This window comes from Juglans regia, chromosome 7 (genome assembly GCF_001411555.2).
Source record: "Juglans regia cultivar Chandler chromosome 7, Walnut 2.0, whole genome shotgun sequence".
In the NCBI taxonomy this organism is placed as follows: Eukaryota; Viridiplantae; Streptophyta; class Magnoliopsida; order Fagales; family Juglandaceae; genus Juglans; species Juglans regia.
In genome coordinates this window covers 16,816,252-16,826,974 of record NC_049907.1, presented here as the reverse complement: position 1 = coordinate 16,826,974, position 10,723 = coordinate 16,816,252, and the positions used below count along the sequence as shown (strand labels likewise).

At 33.3% G+C, this 10,723-nt stretch overlaps 1 long non-coding RNA gene across 1 annotated transcript; it reads left to right on the top strand.

Moving 5' to 3' along the window:
* Positions 1-3,312: 3,312 nt before the first annotated feature.
* Positions 3,313-4,535, top strand: LOC118349060. The gene is made up of 2 exons (XR_004802037.1): positions 3,313-3,543; positions 4,278-4,535. It is a non-coding gene; the product is annotated as an uncharacterized LOC118349060 (long non-coding RNA).
* Positions 4,536-10,723: the final 6,188 nt, after the last annotated feature.

The window sequence follows — 10,723 nt, the reverse complement described above, 5'->3', positions numbered from 1 at the left end:
AAAAATTATAATTTTCAGTTGTTTCTCCTTTTCTATTACCCACCCCTCTCTCTCTAAAAACAACCTCTAGCACTCTAAAATAAATTTTCACACTTATATATTATATACACACGCAAATGTATTCGATTTCGTGAAAAGCTTAGAGGAGGAAGTGAGGAAGATCGACGCATTTAAATGCGAGCTTCCTCTCTGCATGGCTTTATTGACCAATGGTTGGTTTTGGATTTTCTTTCCTTTATTATGTCATTTTTTTGGAAATAGATTTGGTTTTTGGGATGGTCTTGGATTTAAGAGATTTCGGATAGGCAAACTTCTTTTTATTTGTTAATTTGGAACTAAATGATACAATATCGGAGAAGGGTTCTTGGGTGGGTTTTGATTATTTTCTTTCTGTGGGTATTTGTTCTTATACATATGAAAATCCTCTGTTGGGAATGGGTCTTTCTGTGGGATTTATGCCATTCAAGGCATATTTAGGTTATCCCGTTGCAAGCAAGGAAGAAAGAGAGGAATTTTCAGTTTATGGGCTTTCGTTTCTCACTCCAGGGATTAAGGATTCGAGGGAATAATTCAATTCTAACTGTTCGAGAAATGGTTGTAGCAAGTCAGTTTCCTCCTCTGCTTCTAATGCAAATATATGGAGTGTGACACAGTATTCGCAACTCCACCAAAATCAAAACGATTCGTTTTATTAAATTAGTCCATGTCAGCTTCGGTTGGTGCACAAATTCGCCTGAAAGAATCATTTTATGATTTTTTTACATATACGTTCAAAATTACATTTTTAAAAAATTGATTTTATATATTAAGAAAAAGTCTCACATTGAATTAATAAATTTTTTTATAAAAATGATCATTTTTATATATTTTACAATTAGCACAATGTGTTCAAAAATATTAATTCTATATATCTAAATATTATCAATTTCATATCATCAAAATGATTAATTTTATCAATAAATATTAATATGTACTAAAAAACACTTTGTATAATCAACTTAATAAAAATTTCATATATCAAAATCAACTTAATACAAATTTCACTATGTTAATTTTAATGGGTAGAGAGAGAAAAAATAGTAAAATAATATTTGGAGAATTTGGAAAAATACTATTCATAGTTGTGCAAAATTTTGAATATACATAATATAATGTAGACCAATTTAGAGAGATATTAAATAAATATGAAGATAAATATAAAGATGCATAAACTATTGCTAATGTTCTAAGGCTACGTTTGGATAATGAAATGATTTTTGATAATCTGTGAATAGTAATAAAAAAATAATGATAAATAGTGAACAATAGTAAATAGTCATAAAAAATAATAAAAAATATATAAAAAATAATAATAAAATATTAAATAGTCAGATCACTCCACAACTCAAACAGAGCTGACTAGGAGACGTTTGGATTCGAAGATGATTTGAGATGAGCTGAGATGGATTGTGAATAGTAATGAGATGAGTTGTGAATAGTAGTGAGATTTATGAGTTAAAGTTGCTGAATAGTAGTGAGATGAGTTGAGATGAGCTGAGATGAGCTGAGATGAGTTGAGTTGAGTTGATTATCCTCTTTATCTACTCAAACATATTCAATTAAGGTATATTACTATTATGTATAAACGTGATGTTAATTGAACTCAGATCCGACTAATTAAAATAAAAAAACATTTAATTTTGCTAGGGCAGCTAGCCATCTTTAAATGAAAACCTACTAATTTAGCGAAGTTAACCATATGCTTGCTTAACTTATTTAACTTTTTGACACTATCTTTACACAATCTCTAAAGAGTAATGCTACATAATCTTTTCTACATCCATGCATATAATATTTTTTAAAATTTTAAATTTTTAAATTTTATTTTAAAAATTCTGAATTTATTTTTTTAAACTAATTCAATTCTTCTATTCATTATTCATATATTAAATACTTGATAAAAGAAAAAATAATAAAAATTTAAAAAAATGTGGTGTGTAGAAATTATGTGAATAATGAAAGATTGTGTAGATTTTTTCATTTACAAACCCACTTTCCCCGCACCAGTATTGTAGTTTCATAGACTATAATATATATATATATATATATATATATATATATAGTAATAATATCTACACCACATATTTCACAAGACATGTTATAAAATAAAGGTATTTTGATAAAATGATGTTAATTTTACAAGTTTTTTAACAAAAATAATTTTTTTTAAAAAAATTTTGTTGTGTAAAATGTTGTAAAAAGTTATGTGTGTTTATTATTTTTCTTCATAAAAATATATTCACAAATGACGTTATAGTATATTAAATTATAAAATTATTTATATAATAAAATAAAAGTTATTAAAATAGAGTAATAAAATGCACGTGGGATGTAGTGGTATGATATACACGTCTTGTTTTCATTTTCTGACCTGAAATGTAATAACATTAAAATCATTAAATTATCTTTTTTTTTTAAATCACAATAGCATCACCTCTCGTTAGTTATATATAAAATTTCTCAATTGAAAAATGCTAACCATATTTAAAAAAAAATTACAAAAAACTTATTTCTTTACCTATCAAATATATTAAAAATTATTAAATTTGATATTTAAATAAAATCTAATTAAAAAAAAAAACTCATAAAACAAGTCTTATTTTAATAAGTACATGCATGCTTTATTTTTTTATTTGCCAAAATTTAGCCAAGATTTTGAAAATCTGAACGGTTTAAGAGCATCCGCATCCATATGCTTATACTATCAAATTTTCTAATTTTTAGCAGATTTTTTTTTTTTATCTTTTTGACAAAAATTCATTTTCATCCGGTTACCTATTTTAGGAAAAGAGTTTAGGATTTGAACAGTGACTCTCTAAATATGGAGATCTATTATTTATTCTTAAATCAATTTTTACAAATATTTTATTCTAACTCATAAAACAAATTTTTCTTTCAATCATCTATACTTTTTATCATGCTATTTTTTGTTATAGTTGAGATTTGAAAAAAATGTCACTATTGAGATGATTCATTTTTATTTTTATTTTTTCTAAAAATTGATCATTTGAAAAAATATGATTTTTTTAAAATATTATTGTTAAAAAAAGTTGTTACTGATGAAAAATCGAAAATATAGGTATAATAAATAATTAAATAATTATGAAAATATGAAAAAATAAGTTAAAAATTTTCTTCTACTCTTTTTTAGAAAGAAAAAAAATGAGAAATTAAAGATGTATAAATAAATGAGCAGAAAAAATAATAAATAATAATAAAAATATTATTTAAAAAAAAAAAAAATATCGAGTGAGATAGGATATTTTCATCCGGACGAAGGGCTGGAGTAGGAGTCTCTCGATGGAGGAGTTGACAGGCCGTATTTTGGGTTTCAAGGACGTGGAGAAGCCCGAGCGTATTGGTAGGAGTGCTTGGGATAATTACTGGCTTAGCGAAGAGCAGGTCCGGTATGCAAGCGTCGACGCTTACCTGTCTTTCTCAATGGGAAAGGCTTTGAATGTGTGGAAATGGCCTGATTTGATGAGTTTTTGATGGAATGTTTTGGTATGGGTTTTGTTGGGGGCAGAATTAACTTGAAATTTTTTGATGTTGCACTTTTATCGCTACCTGACAAGTCTCTGTCTCTGTTTATGGACCGAATTACACGTTGTTTTTGTTGTTAATCACCTAATTACTGTGTTAATGCATATGCTATCCTGTAGTTATTTTGGTTTGTGCAACTAAACCAAGCCCTGCATTATTCTATACGACAATGCATCATGCATATAGAGGTTCCTTAACTCTCTATAGCCTATAAACTAGAGTGGGTTACAAGAACATTTAAATTTTGGCTTAAGGGTTGTTTCTTCTCCTGTGAAATACAATTTAGGTGACAAACTAGCTGATTTATTCACTACATGACCATATTCGACAAAACTTTTGCAAGGATGCTGATCATAGCTGTTGCAATGTCCTGTGCAATGTGCATTATCTTTGTTTGGTGTTGGCAACATGTTTTGCTTTTCTCCCACCCATTAGGACTATAAATCTGTCTCATTTGAACACATGGGCTTTTCAATTAATTGCTGCTGGTTATACATGACCCTTTTGTTCCCTTAAAAAGTCCTGTTACATTGAACTCCTACTAACTTTTATTACTTAATTATAATTTGCTTATTGCTGCAATTACAGTAATGCTCTATCCTAATTTGGCATCATTTAACATCAAATTATTGCAACAAGCTTGTAGTGAAAGATGGTTGCTAGTTTACTTACTGGTTTTGAACTTGATGGAACAGAACAGAGCAGTTCAAACTAAAGATTGTTAGAACTATTTAATCTTGGAGAGGGAACCGACAAGGTAGTGGTGTGCATCTCGGGCTTTGATGCACTCTGAGTCATGTATCATACTCAATATAATAAGTTTCATTTTCTTGTGTTAAAACTATCTTTTAGAAATATTACAGTTGTGATCTGTCAGAATTTGTGATAGTTTTAGGTTTATTGACGCTGTGCTATGGTGCTTGTAAAATGATAGAAACTTTATTTTGGATGGAGACTAGACTGTTTGATCCTTTATCATGTGTGATGTATAATGGTGCTTGCATTGCTACTTATAAATTGTGTTGGCACATGGAAATCGAAGAAATACATGAAGATTTACTCAAGTATTCTTTAACTCCTTTATTATTTCAGGCATTGTCTGTATGTGAAAAAACTGTAATGTGGTGGAATGTTGGTTGATCCGTGAGATTGTGATAAAGAGTGCTATGTTATTTTGCATTGCATATCTGTTTATCGTACCTCGATCGGGTATGGTCGCTTGAGATTTTTTTGTCCAGAAACTTTGGTTACATAAATTGGTATATCGATCTAAGTTCCAACAATTAAAGCAAAAATTACAATCCTCAAAAGCACTTGCCACAATACCCTGTAGAATATGAAGTATATTGTCCAAAGCCAAAGTCATTTTCTTTTGATTAAGCTCTTCTCTTGACATTATAATACCCCGTATTTTTTTTGTGTATTTTTTTAATGAAGGAATATTTTAATTACTTTAAATATTATTTTTCTTGTTTTAAAATTTATCAGATTTCTTGTTAGATTTATTTTATAATTTTTTTTAGTTGTGAAATTTACTTTAAGGTGCTTTCTTAATATTAATTAGTGTTTGCATTTAAATTACACTTTGTTTTAATGAATAATTTTATTATTGGACTTTAATTATTATTTTATTTATTTGTTTTGTTTTCCCATGCACGGCACTATCTCATGCACGTATGTGATCTTCTGGGGTTTTAATCAACTCTAAAGGCATATTTTTCTCTCTGAAGAAGTGGCCGCAGCAACCTATGCATAGCTGCACTCCACATTGCCGTCACCAACTACCCTGACCTCCACCCCACACCATGCACTTCTGCAGTGCACCACCCATGATCAACAGAGGAGGATCATCACCACGGGTAGCACCACGGGAGACGCAAAGCACGCGGATCGCACGGCAAGAGACTTTTCCGCGCACGGCCAAAAGCCAACCTACATCTTCACGGTTTTACCCAACCATCTCATGGAAAACGCAGCCACCCAAGGAGGTCAAGTCGCCGCATGCTCCTCCTCAATGCTGCCATACGCCGCCACTGTGACCCAGCCGTGAACCCACCAGTGTAGCCTTCGACAGCCATCCCGCAAGCCTCTATTCTTCACTCCCGAAATAGAGGATGTGTTTCCTCCTACCTTGAGCCATTACAACCACTACCCACCGAGAGCTCCTTCACGTTGTGGCTCCAGAAATAGCCGGTGAAGTTTTCCGTCACCCCAAGTCCGCCTCATGCCACCTCTGCCACATGGTAATCTCCCTCTCTGTTTTCTCTCTCACGTTCGGCTTGCTCATCCTGTAAGCTCTCTCTCTCTCCGTTATCTCTCTTACCGTGCATCTCTCTCTCTATTTCTCGTCCAGTGCATAGCCACCGAGTGCACCACCTCCCATCGCACACTGCGCCATCGCACTTTACCTTCTCGATGAGTCCTTGCCGCCGCTGCATTTTTTCTATTATTCTTGTGTATGTTTATCATTTGTTTTATGTATAAGGTGTATTTATATATATATATATATATGTATGTATATATAAGTAAAGTTTTAACTTGGATACTTACTAGTTTTAACCTAATATATATATATATATATATATATATATATGGAAAGTTCCCGATTTTAGTTTTCGGTTGAGAAGTTTTTTTTGTTGGGTTTATATTTAAATAGGATTTTGTTTTAAGTTTCAATAAATATTATATTTTATTTTGATAATATTGTTAATTAAAGGAAGTAAATCTATTTTTCTTAAGAGATAAGTTTTTTATGACTTATTTTAGGAAAATTTTAGTAACCAATGTATTTATTTTATTTATAAAATATTGTTGGTATTTTAGATATTTTGAATATTAATTTTTATTGAGTTCTATAATTATCATAATACTTATTCGATAAATTTTCTTCTTCAGTACGAATTCGATTAAGTGGATATTGATGGTCTTAGAAAATGATGGTATTTTTGGAATTTTGAGAATTTTAGATTTTGAGGAATTAAATAGATTATTTTAGAAGCTTAGGATTAAATATCGAAATACGTGATCGATTGAAAATTTATGAGAATTACGTGGTTGTTTTTATAGGTGACGATTAATTATTGTTCGACATTTTAAGAAAAATTTCGAAAAAGCTAAAAAGTTCAGTTAAGCATAGTTCTTATACTAGACTTTGCATAAAATAAAATGAACTGAGGTCTTTTTTGGAAAATGTGCATGTTTTGCTATGAAAAGAAATCTGAAAACAACCTCAGATATTTGTTCTGCATTATTCATGAGATTCTGTTTAAGAAATTATTTTTTGTCATGACTGGTATAGACATGAGCTTATTTTTGGCATTCTGAGACAAATGAGTGAATATGAAAATTTGATAAATTTCACATGTGACGTGAAAGTGTTCTGAATCTGTTTTGGAAAGTGTGAAATGATCTGAATATCAATATTCTGTTTTGATATGATGTGGCATCTGAAAAACCTTTGGTATGACTTTCTGATTTTGTTCTGACTCTGATATGGTGATTCTGATTTTATTTTGCTCTGATATGTGGCAGTGTCACGGGATATAATAGTGACCTCTGGTCCTGTCATGGGATACAATAGTGACTTCTGGCCCGCCATGGGATATAATAGTGATTTTCTGTTCTGAGTGCAATCGCTTTGGTAACATGGTGATTTATGTTCTGCTTGGCTTTCAGTAGGATGCACAACCCTATTACGGGGGTTAAACATGGTCTCTGTTCTGATATGATGCCCTGATATGATATGATAAGACGAATATGTTCTATCATGTTGTGCCAAATGAGTCTTTGAATATGAAAAGTTAGTTTCTGAATATAAAATGTTTGAAAAGTCGGTCTAATTTTCTGATAATATGTATTTTTGATATTTGCATATTGATACTGAAAAGTTTTGTTTCTGTATTTTGAACTATGTGAAAATGCTCATGTTTACACACTAGTATATGTCCTCTGCTTACTGAGTTGTTGATAACTCACCCCTTATCTCTAATTATTTTTCAGATAATTTTTGAATAGTCCAGCTAAGGATCAGAATTATAGAGCATTGGTGAGATGATTATTTAAGCATAGTGGATTACTCATAGAAGATTTCTGAGAAGTGACGAATTTTATTAAGAGATTTTATAGTATTCTGATGACATTATATTTTGGAGTCTATAAATATATTGATGAATTGTGAGTTTTAAGTTATAGAGAGTAACTCTTCAATCTCTGCGAGAATGGGGTGTTACAGACATTGTTCTCTTATGGACGAAGATTCTTTTTCAAGGCAATTCTTACAATTAATGCCATCCCATATAAAGACAAAATGGCCCGACAACCTTGTCATAATATTCTGGCCTCCCTATATGGTTATAGATATTCTATTCTCAAGCTGGTATGTAAGATATACCATATATAACATTTAAATAGTAAGATTTGATTTGTAAGATTTAAATTTAAAATTTATTTTTCAAATCAAATTATATATCATATAAACACTTTACTCAGTTTGCTTTATACATTAACTTGAGAATAAAATTTTTCATATAAATATATATATATTTATATATATATCTTGTAAACTTGTATTTCTCATCAGCTATTTGACTCTCCATGTCAATTAATTTTTTAGTGGAAAAATATTTAATAACTTTGATGAAAACACAATTTTCATATAAATATTGTATAGTTTACGCTTCAATTAACTAATACTGACACAAGTACAAAATACTGAGTAATTAGAGAATGGACAATATTATTTTTTCAATATTTTTTTAAATTAGGGTAAAATACTTTGAAAATTGTTTTATTTGAAACCAAGCAAAAGAAGGAAGGCGGCCAATATATTTGATGCTTCTGAAGCTAAAGCCCGTCCCCCATTTTGCTGAACGATATAGGCTTGTAACTGAAAAAAAACTCGATCAGTTCGTGTAAGAAGCCTAACACGACTGCACCCACTCACCCAGGAACTCTCTCTAGTCTCTCTCTCGCACTCGCTCGCTGTGCTTCTCGCAGGGCTGGACTTCAGACTTACTTGTCAACGTCCACGCTCTTCCAAATCCTAGGTTTCAGTTTTCCACACCAACTTCTTCGAGCTGGATAGGCACCGAGGAGACCGCTACAACAGCAACAACAACCACAACCACCACCAAGACTCACACTCACACTCCCACTCCTACCGTCACTCTAGAGGTCCCTCTCGCTTCTACAGTGTGCCTCTTGGGAACTTGAACCAGCACAATCGTCATATCCCCAACAACTTCTGTAGAGGCAATCACTGGCCCTTTGAGAGCCCTCCTCGCCACTCCCCTGACAGCATTAGGGGAGGAGGCTTTAGGCTAATGGGTGGCGCTGGTGGAGGTTTCGTCCCTAATTATCATCAGGGACTGCCTCTTTCGGGTCAAAGTGAGGGTTCCCCATGTCTGGCCTTGGTGGCTCTCCACTAGGTTCGCCCTTAGACTTTTGTGTTTGTGTCATATGTCTAAAAATTCTGAATTCTATGTTGCTCATATTCCGGGAGCGTTTATGTGGCGCATTATCAACTAGATTGTTTGGAGCTTTAATTTGTTTGTATTGTTAAATTGTTTGAATAATTTGTATTTTTTCCTATCAGTGTTGGTGTTAAGAAAGAGGGAAAAAGTGTTTGAATAATTCTGTATATTGATTTTGTGTTCTGCTTTACAAAATATATAAGCGTACAATGAAACTAATAATGGAAATTTACATATAAGGAAACTATACTATTGTAACAGTTGCCTAAAATAATAAATCCCTGATTTTGTGCAAACTAAATTATGGGAAGAGATGATTCTGTCAATACTCCCCCTCAAGTTGGCGCATGAAGATTCGTAATGCCCAACTTGGATGAGAAATGGTGGAAAAGATCTTGTCCTAAAGCTTTGGTGAAGATATCTGCAATTTGCTCATGTGAAGAAGTGTGAATGGCTTTAATGAGGCCGGAGCGAATTTTGTCGCGAATGATGTGGCAATCGATCTCAATATGCTTGGTACGTTCATGAAACACTGGATTGTGAGCAATGTGAAGTGCAGACTGATTATCACAGTAGAGATGGAAAGGCTCGGGATGAGGAATGCCAAGATCAGTGAGGAGTTGCTTTAGCCAGGTGAGTTCACAGGTTGTGACAGCCATAGCACGGTATTCAGCTTCGGCGGAAGAACGAGCAACAGTAGTCTGTTTTTTTGTGCGCCATGAGATTGGACTGGTACCGAGCTGGATGAAATAGCCTGTGGTGGAGCGACGGGTGGTTGGGCAACTGGCCCAATCAGAATCAGTATAAGCTGTAACCTGAGTGGTACTGGAAGAGGAGAAAAAAATGCCTTGGCCGGGGCTCCCTTTGATGTAGCGGAGAACACGCGTAGCAGCAGTCATATGGGGAATACGAGGAGCATGCATAAACTGACTAAGAATGTTGACGGCATAAACAATGTCAGGTCGAGTGATGGTCAAGTAAATGAGACGACCAACTAGACGACGATAAATGCTAGGATCAGGAAGTAGAGGTCCATCTTCATTGGAAAGCTTCAAATGTTGTTCCATTGGAAAAGAGGCGGTCCGGGCACCAAGTTGGCCACTGTCAGAAAGAATATCAAGAGCATATTTTCGCTGATTCAGAAAAATGCCTGCAGAAGAACGAGCAACTTCAAGACCAAGAAAGAATTTCAGAGAGCCAAGATCCTTGGTTTTGAAGTGAGTGAAGAGATGATTCTTGAAAAACTCAATTTGGGGAAGATCATTGCCAGCAACTAAGATATCGTCAACATAAACAAGAACAATAGTGATGCTGGTGTGAGTAATAAGAGTGAATAAGGAATGATCAGCCTGAGATTGACGAAAACCTGCATCAAGAAGCACAGTAGTTAGTTTAAAAAACCAATTGCGGGAGGCTTGCTTGAGGCCATATAGAGATTTTCTGAGGCGACAAACACGGGTCTCCTCCTGAGTGCAATAGCCAGGGGGTGGGATCATGTAGACTTCTTCATCAAGATCACCGTGCAAGAAGGCGTTGTTGACATCAAGCTGATGAATGATCCAATTTTTGTTAGCAGCAATGGCCAATAAGCAGCGGACAGTGGTCATCTTGGCTACCGGAGCAAAGGTTTCATGGTAGTCAAGTCCTTCAACTTGAGTGTAGCCCTTGGC